The sequence below is a fragment of the Astatotilapia calliptera genome, chromosome 3 (genome assembly GCF_964374335.1).
Source record: "Astatotilapia calliptera chromosome 3, fAstCal68.1, whole genome shotgun sequence".
NCBI lineage: Eukaryota > Metazoa > Chordata > Actinopteri > Cichliformes > Cichlidae > Astatotilapia > Astatotilapia calliptera.
This window is the reverse complement of record NC_137424.1, coordinates 9097117-9121723: the sequence shown is the minus strand read 5'-3', so window position 1 is coordinate 9121723 and position 24607 is coordinate 9097117. Positions and strand designations below refer to the sequence as shown.

At 42.4% G+C, this 24607-nt stretch overlaps 1 protein-coding gene across 3 annotated transcripts in view; it reads right to left on the bottom strand.

Annotated features, from left to right (window-relative positions):
* LOC145424160 (protein NLRC3-like) overlaps nucleotides 1-24607 on the bottom strand; it is a 66376-nt gene that overhangs the window by 17552 nt on the left and 24217 nt on the right. The window contains exon 1 of one of the 3 annotated variants that reach the window (XM_080297141.1): nucleotides 13604-13749. The exons of 1 other annotated variant lie outside the window; for it this stretch is intronic. The gene's annotated coding sequence lies outside the window, so the exon portion shown is untranslated. Of the gene's footprint in view, nucleotides 1-13603; nucleotides 13750-24607 lie in introns of those variants that run through there. One more of the 3 variants, XM_080297151.1, reaches the window with a different exon arrangement.

Below are 24607 nucleotides of genomic sequence, written 5' to 3'. Positions count from 1 at the left end.
CACCTGGAGGTGATCAGCACATCTGTTGCTGATCAGAAGAGATTGGAACCCTTCTTAAGAGGGCGAGTCTGCTCTACTCGTCGCTGGATCGTTGAGTCATCAGCGTCAGTCGTCCTGTATTTTTGTAAAGTCAGTTTGTGAGCCTGTCTGAACCAGGAAACTAATGGTTTTTTTCTGCCTGTGTATAGATCGCCTCTGGACCTGTTTTTCCCTGTGCATGGCGACTGAACGGAAGCAAGAGAGATAAAGGAAAGGAGAGGAGATGTGCGAGGGCTGAATGAAAACCTTCCCTTCCTGGACTCCTGCCTCTTTCACTCCTGGACCCTGGAACCCCGGCCCCTTTTCCCCTTGACATCACTATATGTATATATGAATTCCACTGTAGAGGAACACTGTAAATAAATGCACCTTTTGAAGACACTAGTGGTCTGCGCGTGAGTCCGATCTACAAAACCTGACAGGAACAGCATGATGTAAATACAAGACGGGCCCTCGTCCTTTGTGCACTTCCTGTGTACCTGCGTGAAGATGCCTCCACGTTATTCAGGACTTGTGATGTAAGTGTACTGGCCTCAGCATCAATGTCACGGTTAGGTGGTCCTCACCGATTACCTTGCCACTTTTTGGGGGTGTTTGTGTGTACTGTGTCGTGTCTCCTCTCCATCTTGTGCATGTGTTTTGCTGCGGAGACATGTACCTCCGGAAGCCGTGGCATGGCACGGCAGCTGACCCGAGGGGTGGGTCCAGAGCTGGAAGCGTCGCACCTGTACGTAATTACTTCGCCGGCTACAACTGATCTGAAGCAGCCCTATTTAACGGTGCAGTCGAGTCACAACCAACGCTGGAACGTTGAACTAAACCGGGTAGCGTAATCGTGGCTAGTATACTCAGCTTGTGAAAGAGAGACGGTTGTGTTACAGTGCGTGTGCTTTTCTCATCTGCCCTCAGGATTCAGAGATCGGAGGAGGAGCCGGCACAAGGAGCGGTTTTGGATTATTACAGCACTGTCACTGCGGGAAGAAGTCATAGGAGCGGTTTTGGATTATTCCAGCACTGTCACTGCGGGGAGAAGTCATCATATTACTGCACTGCTCTTTCTGGATTACAGACTCGAACTATTGACTCACCTTTTCACTGTGAATAAATCCACTGTCACTCTGCAAGGAGTCTCGCACCTGAGTCCTTTAATTCCATTTCTCCATGACAATCAACCCCTTTGCCTAGCTGTTCAGTCGAACATATGACATCACTCAGAACTCAAGGAGAACCAGGGTGTATATCAGGAAGGAGGTTCAACACAGTCCTCATCTGACTTGTTTTCTCCCATATATCAACTATTGTTGAATAAGATTGCAAGAAGATTGTTACGCATAAACCAGAAAACATGAAAATAGTTGAAAGATTATTAAACAAAAACAAATCCGCAGATAAAAACTCTCTCCCTTTTAAAATTCAAGTGTTCTATTTTTTGGGAGGTGCCATGTTGTGGTCAGAGAAATGTTTGTTAAACAACAAAAACAAATATCTTGGCATATATTTATTATTGAAAACATTTATTTAAATATTTAATTTTTTTTTTTTAAAAAGTGGTCAGCCGAACAGTTGATTTGTCCCTTCATGGTGCTAATGCTAACATAACCTAAATGTTATTAATGTTGATTATTTGCTATAAAATCATTGTTTATCCATTGCTGTTGATAAATCAAATTAAGTGTTAATTTGATTAACATGATCCAGCTCTCCAAGACCACAGAATAAATGCTACACCCTAAGACCCCAATGACCAAAACCACAAGCAGATGTGCTTGATTTGCACTGTTTTTTTTCTCTTTTTTTAAAAAAGCAAAAATGATTTTGCACAGTAGCATTCAATCAGAAGTGGCCTGAATGTGAGTATTTTGTGCTGTAGCACATTTTTCACATTTGCAGATGAAAAAACTATGTATTTTGTTGTTCGATATTATACTGTCCTTTGATGAAATGAAAACAACAATGTTCACTGGCATGCTGCTAGAAATAAACTGTATCCAATGCCCTGGATAGGTTTTGTTATTCATTTAATTTTAATTCGGCACTTTATTTAATTTTTTTCAACTGTATTATCTAATGTACTTGTATTTGCATGACACTCAACCGTTTGGTACAGATCAATATTTTAAAAACTACAGGGTCTATTGAAAAAAATTATTGTGGTTATTACTCACCCAACTCAATAAGAAATGCAAAAGAGAAAATTCCATTGCTTCTTTTCTTGGTGAGGACCTCAAAGGGCTAAGAAACCTGGCCTTGATCACAACGTTTTAGCTAATTATAGGCCTATTTCCAAGCTGCCTTTAGTTTCCAAGGTTTTAGAGAAAATTGTTTTTAGTCAACTGAAAGATGACTAGATGATAACGGCATCCTTGAGGTTTTTCAGTCAGGTTTTAAAACCCTTCCTAGCAATGAATCTGCATTATTAAGGGTTTTTAATGACATCCTTCTGGCATGTGATTCTGGTAACCATGTTGTTCTTGTCTTGCTTGACCTAACTGCTGCTTTTGACACCGAAGACCACAATACTCTAATTCCTCAATTAAGTGATGTGATGGGTATTGGTGGCCAGTGTTGGGGAGTAACAGAATACATGTACCGCCGTTACGTATTTAAAATACAAAATATGAGTAACTGTATTCCGTTACAGTTACCGTTTAAAAAGGTGGTATTCAGAATACAGTTACTTTGCTGAAATAAATGGATTACACTGCGGTACTTTCCTGTTTCATCTTGTCGCGGGTCAGGACTGTTTGGGTTTTGTTTGTTGTCTGTAACAACAGCTACGTTCTGTTGTTCCAGGCGGCAGCGTTACGGTTGCCATGGTTACAGGGTGACGCTCTCTCTCTGCGCGTTTCCTGGGTGAGAGAGCGCCTTTTTGTTGTTGTTGTTTTTGTGCTAAGCTAACAGGCAGAATGCTACAGGTATAGCTCTAAAGAATGTAGCCTGATGGGCAGTGTAGTCTGTGCTGCAGGGAGAATTGGCTGTCATACCCGTTATGTGTCTGTGAGCGAGGGAGGGAGAAAAAGGAAAAGTACGAGTTGTCATCGAGCAGAAACAGGAGCTGGAAGCATGTAAATATAATAATAACCACTGCAGCCAAGAAGAGTGCCTGACGAGCCCAGTTGTAAGTAAGCTGTTAAGACTCGACTGTACACCGTGTTCCTGTTTTCCTCCGAAACAATAAGTTCCGTTGCAGCAGCCTGTCAATGCCTCTCTCTGTCTCTCGCAAGAAAAGTTGACCCAGACAACAAAGTAAAGCTAGTTTTCAGCTACGAGCCGACACGAACCCAACGTATTAGCCAGAGGTCCTTTACTACGGTTCGGAGCCGCGGACCTTCAGTAATAGTAATAAATCACAGCAATAGTGCATTCATGTGTTAGGAGGTGGTGGGTAGGTGTATTGTTGTTGTTTGGGTTTTGTTTTCCTTTTTGGCATAGGTAGGCGAGGCGGGGCTTGATGGCATTCCGGCACACCTGCGGCACATCGGACGTCATCAGTGAGCGCTTTTATGGAGCCGAGTCACGGACGTCTGGTGTCGGAGTATTGCTGCTGTCACAAGTGGTAACGTGTTAGTGCAAGCTGAATCTGCTGATTCCACGCTGTGGAGCTGCATGTTTTAAGGATCCACTTTTTGCCTGCTTCTCTTTTGTTTTAGCCTGTTCCGCTGCTTGCTCACCTGCCTCGTTTTTGGTGTTGGCTACTGTGGATCCGCGATGGAGAGCTACGTTCCATCAGGCTGTGATCACTGCTGCAGCTGTAGTTTGTGTTTCAAGTAAACTCTCCAACTCTCCCCATCCACTTTTGTTTAACTTTCGGCTATCAACGGTACTCTTTTAAACTCTGTTTTGTTCCTCGTTGTCAGGTAGCTCTGGTGCGTCATCTGCATACCTCGGCTTCGTCTCATCTCTTCGGTGTTACTCTCCTGGCACATTTTTATCTGTCACTGTATATAGCCCCCTTCCTTGTAAATATTCCCTATTCTGGTATTGTAGGAGCCATTCTTGGGTTAATACCTTATGTGGTCACTAGAGGTCACCTTTTTCTGTTTTGATTATGTAATGTAAAGGTATTTAAGGTAGACGCACGTAATCGGCGTCAGGTGTGTCATGGAGAAGGCAAACAGTTTGTGACCGTTGCGCTGTTATGCTATGTCGATACGGAATAAAGACCAAAAAGGACAAGATACATACTGCTGGATTTATTGGACTGTGAACTTAATTCATGCATACCAGTGACATCGCGTCACCCCCGTTAACGACCACCTCAGTGGCTTCAAGCGTAGGCTTAGCCTCTACAATAGAGTCACAAACTACTTTTCTTTGGGGAAAAGTTTGTGCCAACTTCGCCGCGGTGTTTTGGAGACTCGGCGCAAGCAGGAAAATTAAAGTCTGAGTGATCGATCGCCGCGGAGAGCTGAATGCCGTTTGGAAAGGTTACCGTGGAGGTTTCACGAGGAGCGGACAGCTGGACTAGCGGTCTGTCAGCTGACGACGTGGAATGCTTGGCGATTGTTCTGCAGAATCAGGAGAGGACTCAGAATTCTTCATCGGAATCAGTACGGCGCCCAACGCAAGGTATGAGTAGCACTACTAATAAATGGCCATTTATAAAAGTGTGCACACTTATTTAAGAAGACGTAATTCCAATGCATTGGTGGTCAACCCAAATAAAACTGATTTATAAACAAACTTTCGCATGTGCGCATAAACCCTCAATACTTGATAAATATTTGAGTTTTGGAACATTTGAACTATGGACACAAATAAAGCTGCTGACAGGCCCCCGGAGCCTGCTGCAGAATCAGCTGTGCAAAGTAGCAACGCCAGCAAGGCTGGGACACATCCAGAAAAGGAAAAACGAGTGGTAAAATTGACTGCTAAGGCACTTGCAGAGAGACTAGACAGACTGCAACGTGATAGAAAAGCTAAATTAAATAAAGCTAATAATTTAAAAGAGAGTATAAGGGTCTCAATGGAAAAAAATGAAACTTCTATGGTTAAAGCATCATTCAATGATTTTGTTGGTTTTTGCAATGAAGCAAAAACAATTCATGGTTCATTGATGTGTTTGTTACCAGATGATGAAAAGGAAAGGCATGAAACATGGTTTAAAGCAAAAACAATGCATTATGATGAGTTCACTTATGAAGTGAAAGAATGGTTGTCAGGTTGCGAACATTTACATTTAAAGGGTGATCATGGTGTTGATGATGGTGTTAAGCCAGAGGACAGTGTTTCAAATGTTGTTGGTAAATCTTCAGTCACTAAAAGCTCATCTAGTGGTAAAGTGAGCACAACTTCTTCTGCCAAAATCAAAGCAAAAGCAGAAAAAGCAGCATTACTCGCTCGTATGGCAGTCCTAAAAGAGAAGCATGCTTTGGAGGAGCAAGAGCTAAAGCTAAGGAGGAAACGTGAACAGCTTGAGCTTGAAGCGTTGCTTTCTGCCTCTTCTGCAAAGTTAGCTGTTCTCCAAGCTGCTGAAGTTCAAAGTATATCTAACATATCATCCAATGCTATGAATTCATATTATGAAAGGGAAATCAAGAAAACAGCTGCTTCAGCCACAGTCAAGCCTAGTACACCAGTCAATGAAGATAAACCTGCAGTGCAAATAGTACAGACAAAAAGCAAAATATCTGCAATGATCCTGCCAGGAATGGAAATCGAAAGTGAGCCACAAGCTCAAACGGTCATCACAACACAATTTCACAACGTGGATCCTCCATCACCCAGGTCAATTCCTACAGCGGCAGAAGGACGGTCGAAGGACATTTGTACCATTTTACAAAGACAAAACGAAATAACTGCAACCCTTGTTCAGCATCAGCGTGCATCGTCATTACCATCCAGGAAAATACCTGTATTCGATGGTGATCCTCTTCAGTACATCTCTTTCATTAATGCGTTTGAACAAGGAGTGGAAGAAAAGGCCAATAAGAGGGACTGCTTGTATTATTTGGAGCAGTTTACAACAGGACAGCCGAGAGAGCTGGTACGCAGTTGTCAACATATGGCTGCAGGACAAGGCTATATACAAGCAAAGCAACTGCTCAAAGAACACTTTGGAAATGAATATAAGATTGCAACTGCTTACATTGACAAGGCGTTATCTTGGCCTGCAATTAAAAATGAAGATGTGAAATCATTGCAAGCATATTCCCTTTTCTTATGTGGGAGTTGTAATGTCATGAAAACATTGCAACATATGCAGGAACTGGACATGCCAGTGAACATGAAAATCATTTTGTGCAAGTTGCCATATAAAATGAGAGAGAAATGGCGAGCGTTTGCATATGATATATTGGAAACCTCTAAACACAGAGCTCGGTTTCAAGATTTGGTTGCATTTATTGAAAGGCAGGTGAAAATTCTTTCGGATCCTTTGTTTGGGGACATTCAGAATGTAACGTCAACAATCCCTGTCTCAAAGGTTGACAACAGACTGAAGTCACAACCAATCAAACAAATTAAAGGGAACAGCTTTGCTGCTACAGCCACACCCATGAACATGAATAAAACCTACAGCACGGAAAGGCTGATTACTACAACAAGCCATGACTTTACAGTAAAGCCATCGTGTGTCTGCTGTACTCAACGACACACATTGGAGGAGTGTCAACAGTTTCGGCGGAAGAAGCACAGAGACAAAATGCTTTTTCTAAAGGAGAAAGGGCTGTGTTTTGGTTGCTTTGGTGCTGGGCACATAAGCAAGGACTGTGCTAAGCGTTTGATATGTAGAACGTGTGGTAAAGGTCATCCCACTGTCCTCCATATTGATAACAATGGTGTAATCCCTGAATGCTATGGAGAGCCCCCCTCTTCAAAGAATGTAAAAACTTGTGGTCATACAGGGGCCGGAAGAGAAAGCGGTTTGCTTTCCATTCTGCCAGTTCAAATAAAGTCTGTTAAAGGTACTAATGTCATACAGACATATGCTTTTTTTAGATCCTGGCAGTTCAGCTAGCTTCAGAGCACCTCATGCAAAAGCTAAATCTTGTGGGCAAAAGAACTCAATTCCTGTTACAAACGATGGGTCAAGAAAAGGTAGTCTCTGCCCACTCACTTACTGGTCTTGAAGTTTCTGGTTTAGGCAGCAATGCCTTCTATGAACTTCCAGAAATCCTAACACAGGAAAGGATGCCTGTCACCACGGATAACTTCGTAAAGGAAGAAGATCTGATCAGGTGGCCATATCTGTCAAAGGTTCAAATTCCCCACATAATGGCTAATGTGGACCTGTTGATTGGATGCAACGCTCCCAAGTTATTGGAACCATGGGAGGTCATTCATAGCCAGGGGAATGGCCCATATGCTATAAGAACAGCATTGGGTTGGGTCATAAATGGGCCCATGGAAGATGGTAAAAGCAACTTGGACAGCGAGCACCCACCAACAGTTGTAAATAGGATATCTGTTTGTAAGCTGGAGGAGATGTTGAAAAGTGAATATAACTCCCACAGATGTAATATTATCTACAGCTACTCTTAGTACCATTGATATTAAGTTAGACTCTTTTTCTCCAATTGATCTTTCTGAGTTAACTTCAATAATTACTTCCTCCAAACCATCAACGTGTCTTTTAGACCCCATTCCTACAAAACTGCTCAAAGAAGTCCTGCCATTAATTAATTCTTCGATCTTAAATATGATCAACCTATCTCTAATAATCGGCTATGTACCACAGGCCTTCAAGCTGGCTGTAGTTAAACCTTTACTCAAAAAGCCATCTCTAGACCCAGCAGTCTTAGCTAATTATAGGCCAATCTCCAACCTTCCTTTCATATCAAAAATCCTTGAAAGAGTAGTTGTCAAACAGCTAACAGATCATCTGCAGAGGAATGGTTTATTTGAAGAGTTTCAGTCAGGTTTCAGAGCTCAGCACAGCACAGAAACAGCTTTAGTGAAGGTTACAAATGATCTTCTTATGGCCTCTGACAGTGGACTCATCTCTGTGCTTGTCCTGCTAGACCTCAGTGCAGCGTTCGATACTGTTGATCATAATATCCTATTAGAGCGATTAGAACATGCTGTAGGTATTACAGGTACTGCACTGCAGTGGTTTGTATCATATCTATCTAATAGACTCCAATTCGTGCATGTAAATGGAGAGTCCTCTTCACACACTGAGGTTAATTATGGAGTTCCACAGGGTTCAGTGCTAGGACCAATTCTGTTTACATTATACATGCTTCCCTTAGGCAGCATCATTAGAAGACATAGCATACATTTTCACTGCTATGCAGATGACACCCAGCTCTATCTGTCCATGAAGCCAGATAACACACACCAATTAGTTAAACTGCAGGAATGTCTTAAAGACATAAAGACCTGGATGGCCGCTAACTTTCTGCTTCTTAATTCAGATAAAACTGAGGTTATTGTACTCGGCCCTGAAAATCTTAGAAATATGGTATCTAATCAGATTCTTACTCTGGATGGCATTACCTTGGCCTCCAGTAACGCGGTGAGGAACCTTGGAGTCATTTTTGACCAGGACATGTCCTTCAATGCACATATTAAACAAATATGTAAGACTGCTTTCTTCCATTTGCGCAACATCTCTAAAATTAGAAATATCCTGTCTCAGAGTGACGCTGAAAAACTAGTTCATGCATTTATTACTTCCAGGCTGGACTACTGTAATTCATTATTATCAGGATGTCCAAAAAACTCACTGAAAAGCCTTCAGCTAATCCAAAATGCTGCAGCAAGAGTCCTGACAGGGACTAGAAAGAGAGAGCATATTTCTCCTGTTTTGGCTTCCCTTCATTGGCTTCCTGTTAAATCCAGAATTGAATTCAAAATCCTGCTCCTCACATACAAGGTCTTAAATAATCAGGCCCCATCTTATCTTAATGACCTTGTAGTACCATATCACCCTATTAGAGCGCTCCGCTCTCGCTCTGCAGGCCTACTTGTTGTTCCTAGAGTATTTAAAAGTAGAATGGGAGGGAGAGCCTTCAGTTTTCAGGCCCCTCTTCTGTGGAACCAGCTTCCAGTTTGGATTCGGGAGACAGACACTATCTCTACTTTTAAGATTAGGCTTAAAACTTTCCTTTTTTCTAAAGCATATAGTTAGGGCTGGACCAGGTGACCCTGAATCCTCCCTTTGTTATGCTGCAATAGATGTAGGCTGCCGGGGGATTCCCATGATGCATTGAGTTTTTCCTTTCCAGTCACCTTTCTCACTCACTATGTATTAATAGACCTCTCTGCATTGAATCATATCTGTTATTAACCTCTGTCTCTCTTCCACAGCATGTCTTTATCCTGTCTTCCTTCTCTCACCCCAACCGGTCGCAGCAGATGGCCGCCCCTCCCTGAGCCTGGTTCTGCTGGAGGTTTCTTCCTGTTAAAAGGGAGTTTTTCCTTCCCACTGTCGCCAAAGTGCTTGCTCATAGGGGGTCATATGATTGTTGGGTTTTTCTCTGTATCTATGAAGCGCCTTGAGGCGACTTTTGTTGTGATTTGGCGCTATATAAATAAAATTGAATTGAATTGAATTGAACTATGACTTTAATGAAAGGGTTACAGAGGAAAAGGGTTTGTCAAGGGAGGACCTTAAGTCAATGAGAGATAAGAAAAGAATACCGCAACCTTACTCAGATAACCCAATTTGTAAAGGTAATACAAAGGAGAAAATAAAGAAAACGCAACTGTACAGACTATCTTCAAAGGATCTTCTGAAAGCTGAGCTTGCCATTATTAGATTTTGCCAGCAACAACGATTTGGAGAGGAGATTGCTACGTTGTCAAGTGGGAAAAGTTCTGTGAGCAGGCACAGCTCAATTTATAGATTAGATCCTTATCTTGACGATGAAGGCCTCTTAAGAGTTGGGGGACGACTGACAAAGGGCTCCTTACCAGAAGAAACGAAGCATCCCCTTGTTCTTGCAAAAGATCAACATGTAGCAAATCTCATCCTAAAGCACATTCATCAACAGCTTGTTCATAGCGGTCGTAACCACACCTTATCCACACTAAGGAGAAGATACTGGATCACAAAGGCCAACTCAGCTGTAAGGGAGGTTATAGCAGAATGTAATTTTTGCAGGAAATATCATGGAAAAGCCTTGGAACAAAAGATGGCAGATTTACCCAAGGAAAGAATTTTACCAGATAACCCACCATTCACCAATGTCGGAGTTGATTACTTCGGACCTATTGAAGTGAAAAGAGGACGAGGTACAGCTAAACACTATGGAGTCATTTTCACCTGTTTAGCCAGCCGAGCAGTGCACTTGGAAGTGGCTAACTCTCTAAACACAGATGCCTGCATTAATGCTTTGTGCCGTTTTGTGAGTCGAAGAGGTCAAGTCGCTCACATCCAATCGGACAATGGAACCAACTTTGTCGGAGCAGACAGAGAGTTAAGGGAGGCTCTTGAATCGCTGAAACATACCCAAATAGCAGATGCTTTGCGACACATTGGAATAAGATGGAGTTTTAATCCGCCTGGAGCATCACATCATGGTGGAATTTGGGAACGGATAATTCGTATGATCAGAAAGATTCTGAGATCCGTTCTTCAGCAACAACAGTTGGACGACGATGGATTAAATACGGTTCTATGTGAAATTGAAGCAATTTTAAATGACAGACCCATCACAAAGCTTTCTGATGATCCAAAAGACCTAGAGCCACTTACACCAAATCAGATCCTCCTGATGAAAGGAAAACCATCTTTACCACCCGGACTATTTGACCCTCAGGATATGTATCTGAAGAGAAGATGGAAACAGGCTCAGTACATCTCAGATCTTTTTTGGAAACGATGGATACGCGAATACCTGCCTTTGTTACAGGAGAGACAAAAATGGAACCAAAAGAAGAAGAATCTAAAACCTGGAGATATAGTCATTATAATGGATTCTTCTGCACCACGTGGTTCCTGGCCACTTGGAAGAGTTCTGGAAGCCATTCGTGACAAAAAAGGACTTGTGCGATCTGCACGTTTAAAAACAAAGACTAATATTCTGGAAAGACCTGTAACTAAACTTTGCTTGTTACATGAGACTGTAATCTAAAAGTGTGTTACTTATGTTTATTTATGTGAATGTATAGGTCTAAAGTAGACTGTATTAGTGGCTCCTTATTTTCTTTGTGATTAGAATTGCCATGTCTGATAGCCATTTCAATTAGGGGCCGGGGTGTAGGAGCCATTCTTGGGTTAATACCTTATGTGGTCACTAGAGGTCACCTTTTTCTGTTTTGATTATGTAATGTAAAGGTATTTAAGGTAGACGCACGTAATCGGCGTCAGGTGTGTCATGGAGAAGGCAAACAGTTTGTGACCGTTGCGCTGTTATGCTATGTCGATACGGAATAAAGACCAAAAAGGACAAGATACATACTGCTGGATTTAGTGGACTGCGAACTTAATTCATGCATACCAGTGACATCGCGTCACCCCCGTTAACGACCACCTCAGTGGCTTCAAGCGTAGGCTTAGCCTCTACAGGTATATATACTTGCATCACAACTATCCTGTGCCCGTGTGTGTTTCTGCCACTTAATCCATCCGTGTAAGATTACCTAACATCATGTAGTTGTAAACAGCATGATAATATGTTAAGTAATCAAAAGTATTCAGAATACGTTACTCTCATCGAATAACGTAATGGAATACGTTACAGAATACATTTTGGGGCATGTATTCTGTAATCTGTAATGGAATACATTTTAAAACTAACCTTCCCAACACTGTTGGTGGCACTGCACTCAATTGGTTAGGTTTATTTGTCAGAACTTTCTCTGTCAGCCTTCTCGGTTCCAAATCATCTTCTGCTCCTCTGTCATGCGGCGTCCCACAGGGTTCAATTTTAGGGCCACTGCTCATTTTACTGTATTTATTGCCTCTGGGTTCCATCTTTAGAAGGCATGGGATCTCATTTCATTGTTATGCCAATGACTGACAAATTCATTTGCCACTGAAGCAGAAGGGTGTCATCTGCATAAAACCTCTCATGACATGCCTAGATGACATTAAAGCTTGGTTGGCTCTAAACTTTTTAAATTTAAATAAAAAGAAAACGAGTTGTTGGTGTTTGGACCCACTGGTCCCTGCGAGTCCTCTGTAGATTTGGGACTCCTGGAAGTTTATTTTAAACCTGTTGTTACTGATCTTGGTTTTAAGTTGGACATGATTTGAAATTGGAGAACCAAATCAGAGCAGTGGTGAAGTCCAGTTGTCATCATTTAAGGCGACTGACAAATCTTTTCTTTCAAAGCAGCACCTTGAAACAGTGATCCATGCTTATATTTCTTCCCACCTGGACTACTGTAATGCACTTTATGTGGGGGTCAGTCAGTCATTGCTCTCACGTCTGCAGCTGGTTCAAAATGCTGCTGCACGACTCCTAACAGGAACTTGTAAAAGAGAGCATATAACCCCCGTGCTGGCCTCCCTGCACTGGCTGCCTGTGTCTTTTAGAGTTCATTTTAAAATTCGTGCCGTTTGTCTTTAAATGCTTTCACAGTCTTGCCCCGCTGTAGCTCTCTGAGCTTCTTCATCTCCACACACCGTGTCAGTCTCAGGTCAGCTGACCAGCTGCTCCTGGAGGTACCGAGATCCAGGAGGATTTTATTTTTTCTTTCTTTTATTTGGCTTTTATTTATACCTTATGTAATTTTATTTGGGGGGGGGGGGGGGGGGGAGTCAAACAAAATGCAGTAATTTGCAAAACATGCTGCTAAACACAGCAGTACTACAAATTATTCCACCTGCTGAAAAGTGGATCTAATGTGGGCAGACTCACACTTAGCAAATAAACTTGTGATGTGAGAATGTAATCAAACTGTTGATCAGAGGCAAAGTAATTTAAAGTTTATGATGCTATCATCTAATGTTAGCTGACATGATGTTAGCTTGTAAACTTATGTTGTTGTCTGGGTCTCATGTCTCATGATGATAATAACTGTGACAACACAGAGATTAAATAAAGGACGTTGGTGGGACTTCTTATGTTAGAACTACAACTTCAGTTAAGGAGTGAGACGTAAGGTGACAAGGAGAATGAAGAGAATGAGAAAGAAGTAACTGGGAAGAGAAAATGAAAACAAAAATTTGAAATGATCAAATTTGTGTTAACAGATGATGGTGATTTTAAAAATTCAAGTAATTTAAAGTTTTTATCCTATTTGTTGTTGTTTTTTTCATATTCTTCTATTTGCAAGAGGTTATTAATAAAACAGGTTCTCTTTCTGGTTTCTCTTTTTGGACGCACTCTCTACAGCTTATCACATCCAAAATGGCGGATGTCAAGTACAAAACCTCGACAGAAACAATCAGCAAGAATTTTAGCATCAGTCCAAAATAAAACTGTCCAACTACAGAGTTTTAAAATCCAACTAAACTATGAACAGAGATCTTTTACAAATAGGCTATTGATGAGATGACAGTGGTAACAAAAAAGTACACATCCGCGCACACAGACAAAATGGCGGGAGAGCGTTTAACGGTCGACCTCATGAGTCCGTTACCGTGAACTATGGAGCGGCAGATTTGTGCTGGAACTGAGCTGCACACAGCTGATGTTAGCCAGGAAACATTACACACTGCTAACGTTACCTTCACACGGAGCTCCACACGGAGACGATCAGCGTCAGGCACAAACACCAAGTTCAGAAAAGAGGAACTTTGAGCAGGAAGGAAAGAGTCAGAGCGGCGTTTGAGGACACGTTTACAACCACGAACATCAGAATCTGTCTGTGGTGCAAGTGCAAGTTGGAAACTCACTAATCTCTGTCATGTTGTCCAAAGATGATTTATTTCTGCTGGTTTTCCTGTTTGAAACACAAACACGTGTCAGCACTTTGTTGTTCTTCATCCTGCAGCATTTGAATATTTCAGGACTAAACTGATCATAAATTCATGAAGTCATGACTGAAACTACAGACTGAGAGTGGATCACATGATGTTTGAGGTGTGTCATGTGACATGTTCAGTATTGTCACACATGTCTAGATTGTCCCTGATATCATAACTGCTCAAACACTGATGATTATATTTGAAGAATTATTCCTGATGGCAGCAAAGTTTGAATGGAGCTCTCTGTCTGTGCTGATTTGTCGCCCTCTGGAGGTCAAATCACAAACTGCATGATGTCACTGTAACCACCACGGTGACAGGAAGTGTTTTTATGACTGAAACACTGAACGGCTGCTGTCTTATCATACATGTAGCCAGCAGCGTTCATACAACAGAGGGCAGGGCGCATGCTTGTGACATCATGAAACATGAAGTTGTCTTAAAGAGACACCACACTATTGCGACTGTTACACATGGAAACTTATAAGCATAACTTCTCTCCAACAAACGTGGAACAACAGGAAGATCCTTTATAAACACAAGTCATTGCTTCTTCTTTATATGGAGGAATTAACTGGAAACAAACTTGAAGGACAATTTAAAGGAGTTTCTTATAAAATACTACACAACTTTAAAATTTAGAGACGAAGCCAAGAAGACACTGCAGAGGTTTCAGCCTGATGTGAACTGTTCTGCTTCTTTCTGTGAGTTACGCACTGAAACTATTTATCATCTATTTGATCAGGATATAAACAGCAGAATCAGAGTTATTTCTAACAGCAGTCTGTTTCATTATTGATCCAACAGCACAGATTTATCACTGATCTGTTAAACCTGATCACTTAACCCTTTCACACACAGTGCTCACTAGAGTTACAGCTATTCAAAGGCTTGTATTTGTGTCAGTGTTGATGGTATACTTGCACATAAACCACTACACTGGACACTGATGTGTCCCTCCATACCCTGTCAAAACCTGTTGTCCACCTAACTGGACATGTAAAAAAAACTGTTTGAAAAGTACACGTTTAAATGAAGTTCAAACATCTTTTTTCATGCCTAAAGATGAATAAAAACACTTACGAACAAAATCCTGATTGAGGTTGTCATAATTCATGCGTGAAAGGGTCAAAACTAGAAAACAGACGGGACAGACGGGACTGAGGGACAGGAAAGGGAGAAAGAAAGATGAAGGAAAAGAAAAACAGAAGGGAAGAGGGACAGAGAGAAAGGAAACTTAAAAAGAGAAGAAGAAGAGAAAAACATCTCAGAGCAACATACTAAACGCAACACCATCACGTTAATCTAGCTAAGTGTAAACAGCAGTAAATACTAAATATTGAATGTTGTTGTGTAGCAAGCAGGACCGACAGCGCACAATGTGGTTGGGAGTAGCAGCCAATAGAGGTGTAGTTTATGTCTATGAACAGTGAACACCCGTGTGCACACCTGTGTGGATCAGCGCGCTTGTATTCAAAAGGTTTCCCCATGTAATGGTCTGCTAGAGGATGTAGAGAGCCATAGCCCCGCCCCCAGGGCATGAAGCAGGCGTGGAGGAGATCCAGCCTCCATGCCTGCTTCTGTCTGTCCCGTCTGTAACAACTGAAAATAAAATAAATAATAACAACAAAGGTCAATCAAATGGACCAATAAAGCAAGGCCGTGATGATCTATTTGGCAAAGTAAATCCATTGGGTCTCCTTGTTGGTCTTCAGACAACAATTCTGACGGCTAAAGAACCAAATGGGAGGCAAAAAAACAAACAAAAAAACAAAAAACTAGAAAATAAACGATCACGTTTTGAGTTGAAAACAGTGACAACAGATACAAAATCACATAGTTCATAATAAAAATGACTGCTGTGAATCTTCTAAATCCAGTGGATGATGTTCAGGTTGTGTTTGTGCTGATTACAGAACCACGTGATGACTGCAGTGAAGAAGAGCAGCATATACTGTCACACAGCCCCGATAGCAACATGACTCTGGACCAGATCTGTAGACCAGGTCTGGACTGGAGTCCACCTGTGCAGTGGAACAGATCAGGATGGGATCTGTTTGTTGTTGTCACCTCTGAAGAGCTTTGACATTCAGTTTTAGACAGTTAAAATCATTATTTGCGCCTAAGAAAGATCCAGTGTTTCTGGTCTAAATGTGTCATATAAATGCATAAACCACAGGATTTACCACTAAGAGCTCCTGTCTGGCCAGAATGCCGTCAGCCACCTGTGTGGATGGCACTGATCCCAGCTAAAATTTGATTGGCCCCCTGAATCAATTTCACACGTTGTTGTGCAAATGGAATAGACCACAGGTGGAAATTATAGGCAATTAGCAAGACATCCCCAATAAAGGAGGGGTTCTGCAGGTGGTGACCACAGACCACTTTCAATAATAATAATGGATTGCATTTATATAGCGCTTTTCGAGAACCTCAAAGCGCTGTACAATACCACTATTCATTCACTCTCACACTGGTGGAGGATGGCACATCAAGCTATGGCAAAGTGGCTTGCTTTGTCTGTCAGCGTTGGGTCCAGAGCATGAAGACAGACAAGAACATCAGGAGACGTGGAGGAGGCTGTAGGAGGGCAACAACCCCGCAGCATGACCGCTACCTCTGCATTTCTGCAAGGAGGAAAAAGAGAACAGCCAGAGCCCTGCAAAATGACTTCCAGCAGGCCACAAATGTGTATGTGTATGCTCAAACTGTCAGAAACATACTCCGGACATCCACAGGTGGGAGTTGTGCTACAGCCCAACACCGTGCAGGATGTTTGGCATTTGCCAGAGAACACCAAGATTGGCAACTTCGCCACTGGGGCCCTGTGCTCTTCACAGTCTGGTGACCATTGCTGCCTACAACATCCTCCAGCATGACCGGTTTGGCAGTGGGACAGTAATGGTGTGGGGCGGAATTTTGAGGGGTCGCACAGCACCTCTGGGACATCATGTACCGCTCCAACCAACATGCAACGTTGCACCACAGGCTGTCCAGAAATGGGCGGATCCTTTAGTCCAGGTCTGGGAGGAGATCCCTCAGGACACCATCCAGCACCTCTTCAGGACCAGGGCCTGGCATTGTAGGGAAGTCATACAGGCACATGGAGGCCACACACACTACTGAGCCTCATTTTGACTTGTTTTAAGGACATTATATCAAAGTTGGATCAGCCTGTAGTGTGTTTCCACTTAAGTTTTGAGAATCAGAATTGCGTTTATTGGCCAAGTATATGCGCACACATATAAGGAATTTGGTTCCGGTAGATGGTGTCTCTCAACCACAGCAATGAAAATCACAACTAAATGTAAATGACACAATACACACACACATCCACATTTTTTGTTAGTTGAATGTTTTGACAAAAAATGTTATATTTATTATATATTTATTTATATTATTTTAATAATATTTAATAAAATGAAATAATATTTAATGAGAATATTTCATTCATTTAGATCTGGGACGTCTTTTGTGTTTCCTTTATTTTTTTGAGCAGTGTATGTTGTTTTTGTTTGTTTGTTTGTTTGTTTGTTTTTTCTCTTTCCAAAAGCACAGTCTATAACTGTGACATTGTTGCTCAATAAATTGCTAATTACATCACACTTGCATTAACATTAAAACGTCAAAATATTCATTATGCAATGGTGCTACATGCTGCAGGAGAAGCTGAATCTTTGAATTTTAGGGGTCAGTTAATGATGGAGGTGTTGCAGGACAGCGGTAGGAAAGAGGAACCGTGGATCTTATTTTTGTTTACTGGACATTTTTAAAATGTGCTGCACTTTCTTACCCGAAATATATTTACAAACTGAAACTAATTCAAACGTACAGCTCTGCTACCACTTCCAACATAAATGAAGACAGAAAACTAAACAGCAGTGGCGTTTGCAGGGTTACTGAAGTTGGACTACCTGGTATATAATGTTGTGATTGCTAGCGACACAGCTATGTTAGCATAACATTAGCACAGTGAAGCTGGAGGATGAAGCCAACTGTTTTCCACTCAATAAAAGTTAAAGTGAGGGATTCTGGTGGTCAGGGACAAATGCAGTCGCATAGCAGGATGCTGTACACGGGCCAAACTTCAGTCAGGAGAACAACTGAGATTATTCATCCACAATAAGAGTTTAGTTATTAATATACTGCAACATAGAGCAGCTGCAGAGAATTCAACATTAATGAATCAATGTTACGGAAGTGGAGGAAGCGCAGTTTTTGGCTTTCCCCATAATCCAAAAGTGCTTCATCTCTTTGCTGTGACTGTCGCCCACCATAATTTGCAGATGATAATGTATAATGTATGATAATGTATCAGGTCGGGTCTTAGACTCCACCTCTCTGGGAACATCTCAGGCACTCCCAGGTGTGGGGCCCTATCTCCCCCCACCACACTCCCTGCTGGTGGCTGACGCCCTCTTCCGTCGGTGCCTTGGTGGTTCTCAGCATCCTGGGCTGCTGGCTTGACAGGGCCTGGCACGCGTGGCTCGGTTGGGCCCCTTCCCAGGGGTGGGGGTCCCTCCATCCTCTCTGGCATGGCTAGCTGCCTGCGGGCACGTAACCACAGCTCCCTGTGGCTTCTGCACCGTGGCTGCTGGGTGACCCCTAAGCTCTTGTCAGCACTTTCTGGGAGGGTGGCGCAGCTGGTCCTCCTTGGGCTCTCGTGCTCTGGATTTCTGGGGCCCTGGGGGGCCTATGGTCCCCCACACCCTCTAGTAGATAGCTTTACTGAGAAACCGTTTGAATACAAGCGCGCTCATCCACAAAGGTGTGGGCACACAGACACAAACTATACCTTTCTTGGCTGCTACCTCAGAGCATATTGTGTGCTGTCGGTCTTGCGCGTTTCCCAATAACATTTAATATTTAGTATTACTTTAGTATATTTAGTTACTTATACTTATGAAGGATGTTGCTGTGGTCTCCGTACTGAGTTGCTCTCTTTGCTTGTTTTCTTTTTTTTCTTTCAACAGGTGATCCAGCAGATTTTTATTTTTGCCTTTTCTCACTGTCCCTCTTCCCTTCTGTTTTCTTTCCCTCCCTTTTCTTCTTTCTCTTCCCCCGTCATGTCTGTCCATTTTGTAATAACTTAAAATGAATAAACAAATAATAATAACAAAGATCCTCATTCCCGCTGCTTCACAGGATCAGCACCTCCAAATCTGTGGCCATGGTTCTCAGCCGGAAAAGGGTGGAGTGCCCTCTACGGGTCGGGGATGAGTTCCTGCCCCAAGTGGAGGAGTTCAAGTATCTCGGGGTCTTGTTCGCGAGTGATGGGAGAAGGGAGCCGGAGATTGACAGACGGATTGGGGCTGCAGCTGCTGTAATGCGGACGCTGCACCGGTCCGTCGTGGTGAAGAGGGAGCTGAGTGTAAAAGCGAAGCTCTCAATTTACCGGTCGATCTACGTCCCTACCCTCACCTATGGCCACGAGCTGTGGGTAGTGACCGAAAGAACGAGATCGCGGATACAAGCGGCGGAAATGAGCTTCCTCCGAAGGGTGGCTGGCCTCTCCCTTAGAGATAGGGTGAGAAGTTCGGCCATCCGGGAGGGGCTCAGAGTAGAGCCGCTGCTGCTCCACATCGAAAGGAGTCAGCTGAGGTGGTTCGGGCATCTGACAAGGATGCCCCCTGGGCGCCTCCTGGGTGAGGTGTTCCAGGCATGTCCCACCGGGAGGAGGCCCCGGGGAAGACCCAGGACACGCTGGAGAGATTATATCTCTCGGCTGGCCTGGGAACGCCTTGGTATTCCCCCGGATAAGCTGGAGGAGGTGGCTGGGGAGAGGGAGGTCTGGGCCTCTTTGCTTAGGCTGCTGCCCCCGCGACCCGGCCTCGGATAAGCGGTTGAAGATGGATGGATGGATGGATAATAACAAAGATCAATCAAGTAATGATCCACCTGGATTAAATAAATCTGTTGGGCATCTTTCTTGGCCTTCAGACAATAATTCTGATTGCTACAGTACCAAACGGGACAGGTAAAAAAAAAAACCCCACCAATTATTCAACGGCTTTACTTCCTGATCCAGGATTCAAAGAGGATCAGCAGAGTTAACGTGCTGCAGAGTTGGACAGCTGCAGTCAGAGAAACAGATGCAGAGACAGAGGAACATTGTGTGACTGAAGAAGATTCAGCTTTCTTCTTCAAACTCTGTACAGACACAGGAGACAGCAGCATCATGTGGTGCTTTCATGTTCCTGTTAAACACAGTTACAGTTTTAATAGGATGGTTTACTGAACCTGTTTGAAAACACATCTTTGTTACCAGCTACCTGCTTGGTACTTTTTTCTGTACTGTGTGTTATTGAACGTAAGATCTGAAGTTCTTTTATTTTGGGACTAAACAGGTTGGACAGGAAATCAGAATCAGACCAATCAGACATAAACCTGAAGACCCACAGAGCTGAAAGCAAAGCTGTGTCTGTACATCTGTCTGTTTAAGCACAGGAAGTAGTTTCTAGTTTCATCTAGTTTGTCAACTTCCTGTGTGTGTTCATGTGACTGTTAGTGACTGAGAGAGGTGTTAAAAACAGGAAGTGGGGTTGCTAAGCGGTTGCACAGACTGGGATGAGGACCTTTGACCTGAGCAGGAAGAACAGCCTGAGGTTTGTATGGTTTATAATCCGGAGAAACTCTGCCTGTGTAAAAATAACAGCATTATCTGCACACAGCTGGTTATTGATGTTCTGACAGACATTTGGTAAATCATGAATGTAAAAAGAAAAGAAAATTGGTCCCAGTATGGAACCTCAGGGTACTCCAACTTTACAATGAAGGCAAGGAGATTTAATACAGAGTCCATTTGAAAACATGCAAACTGAATCATAACAGAGTCTTTTTTTCCTTCAAACATTCAGGACAACAAACGTATCTGTAAAAAGCAGCTGAAACTTCCAGAAACTGAAGAAAAACAACACTCAACTCAAAGCTTCAAGAAACTAAACTATGAACCCTGAGTCTGTTGCCATCTTTTATATACAGACTATAGATCATCTACAGTGGAAATAAGTATTTACACCTGCTTAGAGACATTTAATGTTAACCAACACACACACACAACCTTAAAAAGAGGAAGAGTTTTTAACACTCGGCCTCGTTGGTCCAGCGGTGAGTCCGTTACCGTGAGCTATGGATTCAGGATATACAGATTTGTGCTGTTTGTGCTGGAACTAAGCTGCACACAGCTGATGTTAGACAGGAAAACATTACACACTGCTTCACTTATCTTCACATGGAGACGATCAGCATCTGTCACAAACACCAAGTTCAGGAAAGAGGAACTTTGAAGAGGAAGGAAACACCCAGAGAGGCGTCCACAGACCAACAGTCATCATCAGCAGCTCATAGCAGTCACAGCTCTTTATTACGCAGCTTTGCAGGAATTAAAGTGGCTGAAGTGTCAGAGTTTGTGTGAGAAGCTGCTTCATGGACAGCTGTACACACGTCTTTATTATTTCTTCATAAATCAAACACACAGGTTTGTCTGCAGATGATTTAAAGTGTGTCGTTGTGCAGTTAAAGCTGTTTGTGTGACGCCCTGACCTCCTGTGAATGAAACAGCCAATCAGATCCATCAGAGAGAGAGCAGGAAGTGTTGTGTGTTTGTGACAGAACAAGGAAACAGTGATGATGATGAACATAAAGGTCCTCTGATGTTTCCTGTTACAGTAACGCTTGTTCATCTGTTGCTCTCCTACACTTTCCTATAAATAAAGGAGAAAAAGTCCGTTTAGTTTCATTTCCTACAGCTCAGAGTTACACTTCACATTCCTGCTGTCACATCAAAAAGCTTCACTTTGGTCCAACATCTACATGTTAACATGAAACACAGACAGACTCAGAACATCTGGAACATCTGCACTTTGACCCAAACTGTTATAGCAGGATATTTTCTGCATATTTCTTATGTTGGACCTGTTTGAACTGTAAACGACCTGTAATCATCTGTAAATGGTGTGAGACACACTGAGGCCACCTACAGGGCAGCTGGGGAACAGCAGGGATCTGAAATCATACGAGACGTTAGTGAGTGAGAAGAACAAACGGACTTAAGATGGCTCGAAGTGATCAAAGTTGATCTAAAACAGAAGATAAATCCAAAGCAGCATCAGATGAATGTTACCATTTCCAGTTACGGTGCCCTTCATCTAATATGGAAATGTGTTGTTTTTTTTTGCCGTGTTGTTGTTCTTCCTATTGTGTTTAGGCCAGAGATGCTCTTCAAACAGCTGACAGACATGACCACATTACAAGAACATGGTGTGAGTCCGATTTGATATTCCAGTCAACGCTGAGAGACCTTAACCAGGAAGTCAGAGGTCAGCTGATGCTGCGAGCAGGAAGTGAACCAAGGGAAAGGTCCACTCTACTCAATCTCAAAGAAAATATGCTGGTATTTGTTGATGTTGATGGTACAATAAAAATATATAATATAATAAATAATAAAATATCATATGATGATGAGATGTGTTGTTGGTGTTTGTATTTTCTGTAAATGTCTTTTTTAATGTAAATGCTTTGTTCCAGACGGACAGGGAATCAGTTGCTGTACGATGACATCATCTTGATGTTGACGAGGAGGGCGAGAAAAACTAGTTTTGTCCTGCAGATGGCGATCTTGCACCGTGTTCAGAGAGCCGACACTTTGATGGTGCTGCTCTACTCAGCTTACTTTAGCCTGGGTTGGACTCTATATGAGCAGCTTCCACTCTGGTTTCACTCTTAAACACACTTGTCTGACTTCACTTGTAAAAGCTGAAAAATAAATGTTTTATTACAAAATTATTTGTTGGTACATTTTTTGAGGGTCAAATATCTGGTTTGATTTGAGGAATGAACTGTTAAGGTGGAAAAATGAATCAGGTTAAAATACTTTAAATCAGTGCAGATGTATAATGTAATTTAACATGTTGATAATGGTTGTAGTGGGCTTGTAATGTAAATGTGGTCTGATTAAATGTGACATTAATGCTGACGCTGCATAAACCTGATGAAACAGTTCTATTAGTGGGTCTGTGTGATCAGCATCAGTGGGTTAAGGTGAGGCCTTGACTAGTAGAACGTCATGTTGGTGACAACACATGAGCCAACATCAGACTCCGAGCGCTACGATGCTAAAGATCAGAAGTGTGACATCATCGTTACCTGGCAACAGCAGCCCTCATCTGACTTGATTGGAGGATATTTACACCAGCAACATGGTTTAGTTTGATATGACGGATTAACAACATGCTGTGATATCCAATTCATCTGTAACAAATACTGGATCTAATCAGTCAGCAGATATTTGATCAGCTTATTTATAATTATACTAGAAACAAACACAACTGTGTTGGTGATTCATGCAAACTTGCATATCAGCCTTTGAAGGTTTTGTAGTATTGAGAACAAAGAGGTTGTGTTAGGGCTGAAAAGCCCGACTTGTTCTCCTCTGCAGGTCATCAAATGCACCACAGAAGTTTGGATTTACAAAACTGTCTCATGTTATTGGAACGATCCACATTTGCATCCATTCACGGTACATTTGACATCTGAACACGTTTGTACACATGATGAAAGGACAGATGGTGTTTGTGTGTCCTTCTTAAACTCAGTGTGGATGTTTCATCATGTAGAACGAGTTAGAACAAAGTATTTGGAACATTTGGAGAACACGTTTAGGAAAGTAACATCCTGGTAGAACATTTTCTTAAAGCAGAGCAGAGCTGCAACATGACTGTGAGGATTCAGAAGAATAAAGTCAGAATACTTTATTATTATGAAGACTAAAGTGCACCTTAATGCTGCCGATGAACACACATGTTCTTTGTGAAAGCATGTGTGAGCATAGCTGACGTGCACCACACTGACCCCACTCGCCCCATTTCTTCATCCACTTCTTGCTCTTGTGCTTGAAATGAGACGCAGCAAAAGTCAGAGGCTCTAAAATCCACAAAAAGGGGGCTCGTTAGATCAGGATACTGGATGTGATCCATAGAAAACATGGATAATACACCACTTTATTTGAAGACATCTGTAGCACTGCCTCAGTTCTGGATGTTTCCACAGACTCCTCTGTGCACCTAAAGAAAAGGTCAAGGGTCAGCAGCACATGTAGTTGGGACAATTCTTCAGTCGCACAAACTACACAATGATTTTCCTCCAATGACGACTTTTCACTTGCAGAAATGGTCCTGTGTGATTTCCAGGCTGTGATATAAAAACTAGTTCCTAATGGCAGCGACTCACTCAGTAAACATGTGTTTCCTTCACCAACCTCACACACAGATCCAATAAGATCAGGAAGTGGGCAGTATAGTACAATATGTGTTATTCTGTGCTGCACTGCCCAAACTAAAGATCTGCTGAAGTGTTGGAAATGATCCAGATGTTTATTTTGGACGATACAGCAGAAGATCAGACATGAAAGTGGAGATAACACAGAAGACCTGCAGCAAAGGTCAGAGGTCAGACTGGGCCCTGGATTCAACAATGAGCCAATGATCATCAAGCAGTGACTAAAGCAGAGCCCTGACGTTCTGACATTCATCACACAGTCAGAACAAATGTCTGCTGATGACTTCATCTCATGAAACGACTGATAGATGTCAGTTCATTGATCAGCTGAGCTGCTGATCTTCATCGTCACAGAAACATTCAGCTTGTTTCAATCAGTAAATAACTCCCACTACTCCCAGTTTGAACTGTTCCCACTCAAAATGCTGTGAGAACAATGATCATTGTAGAACTTCACAAACATCACGTGTTGTTTTCCACATGTAAGAT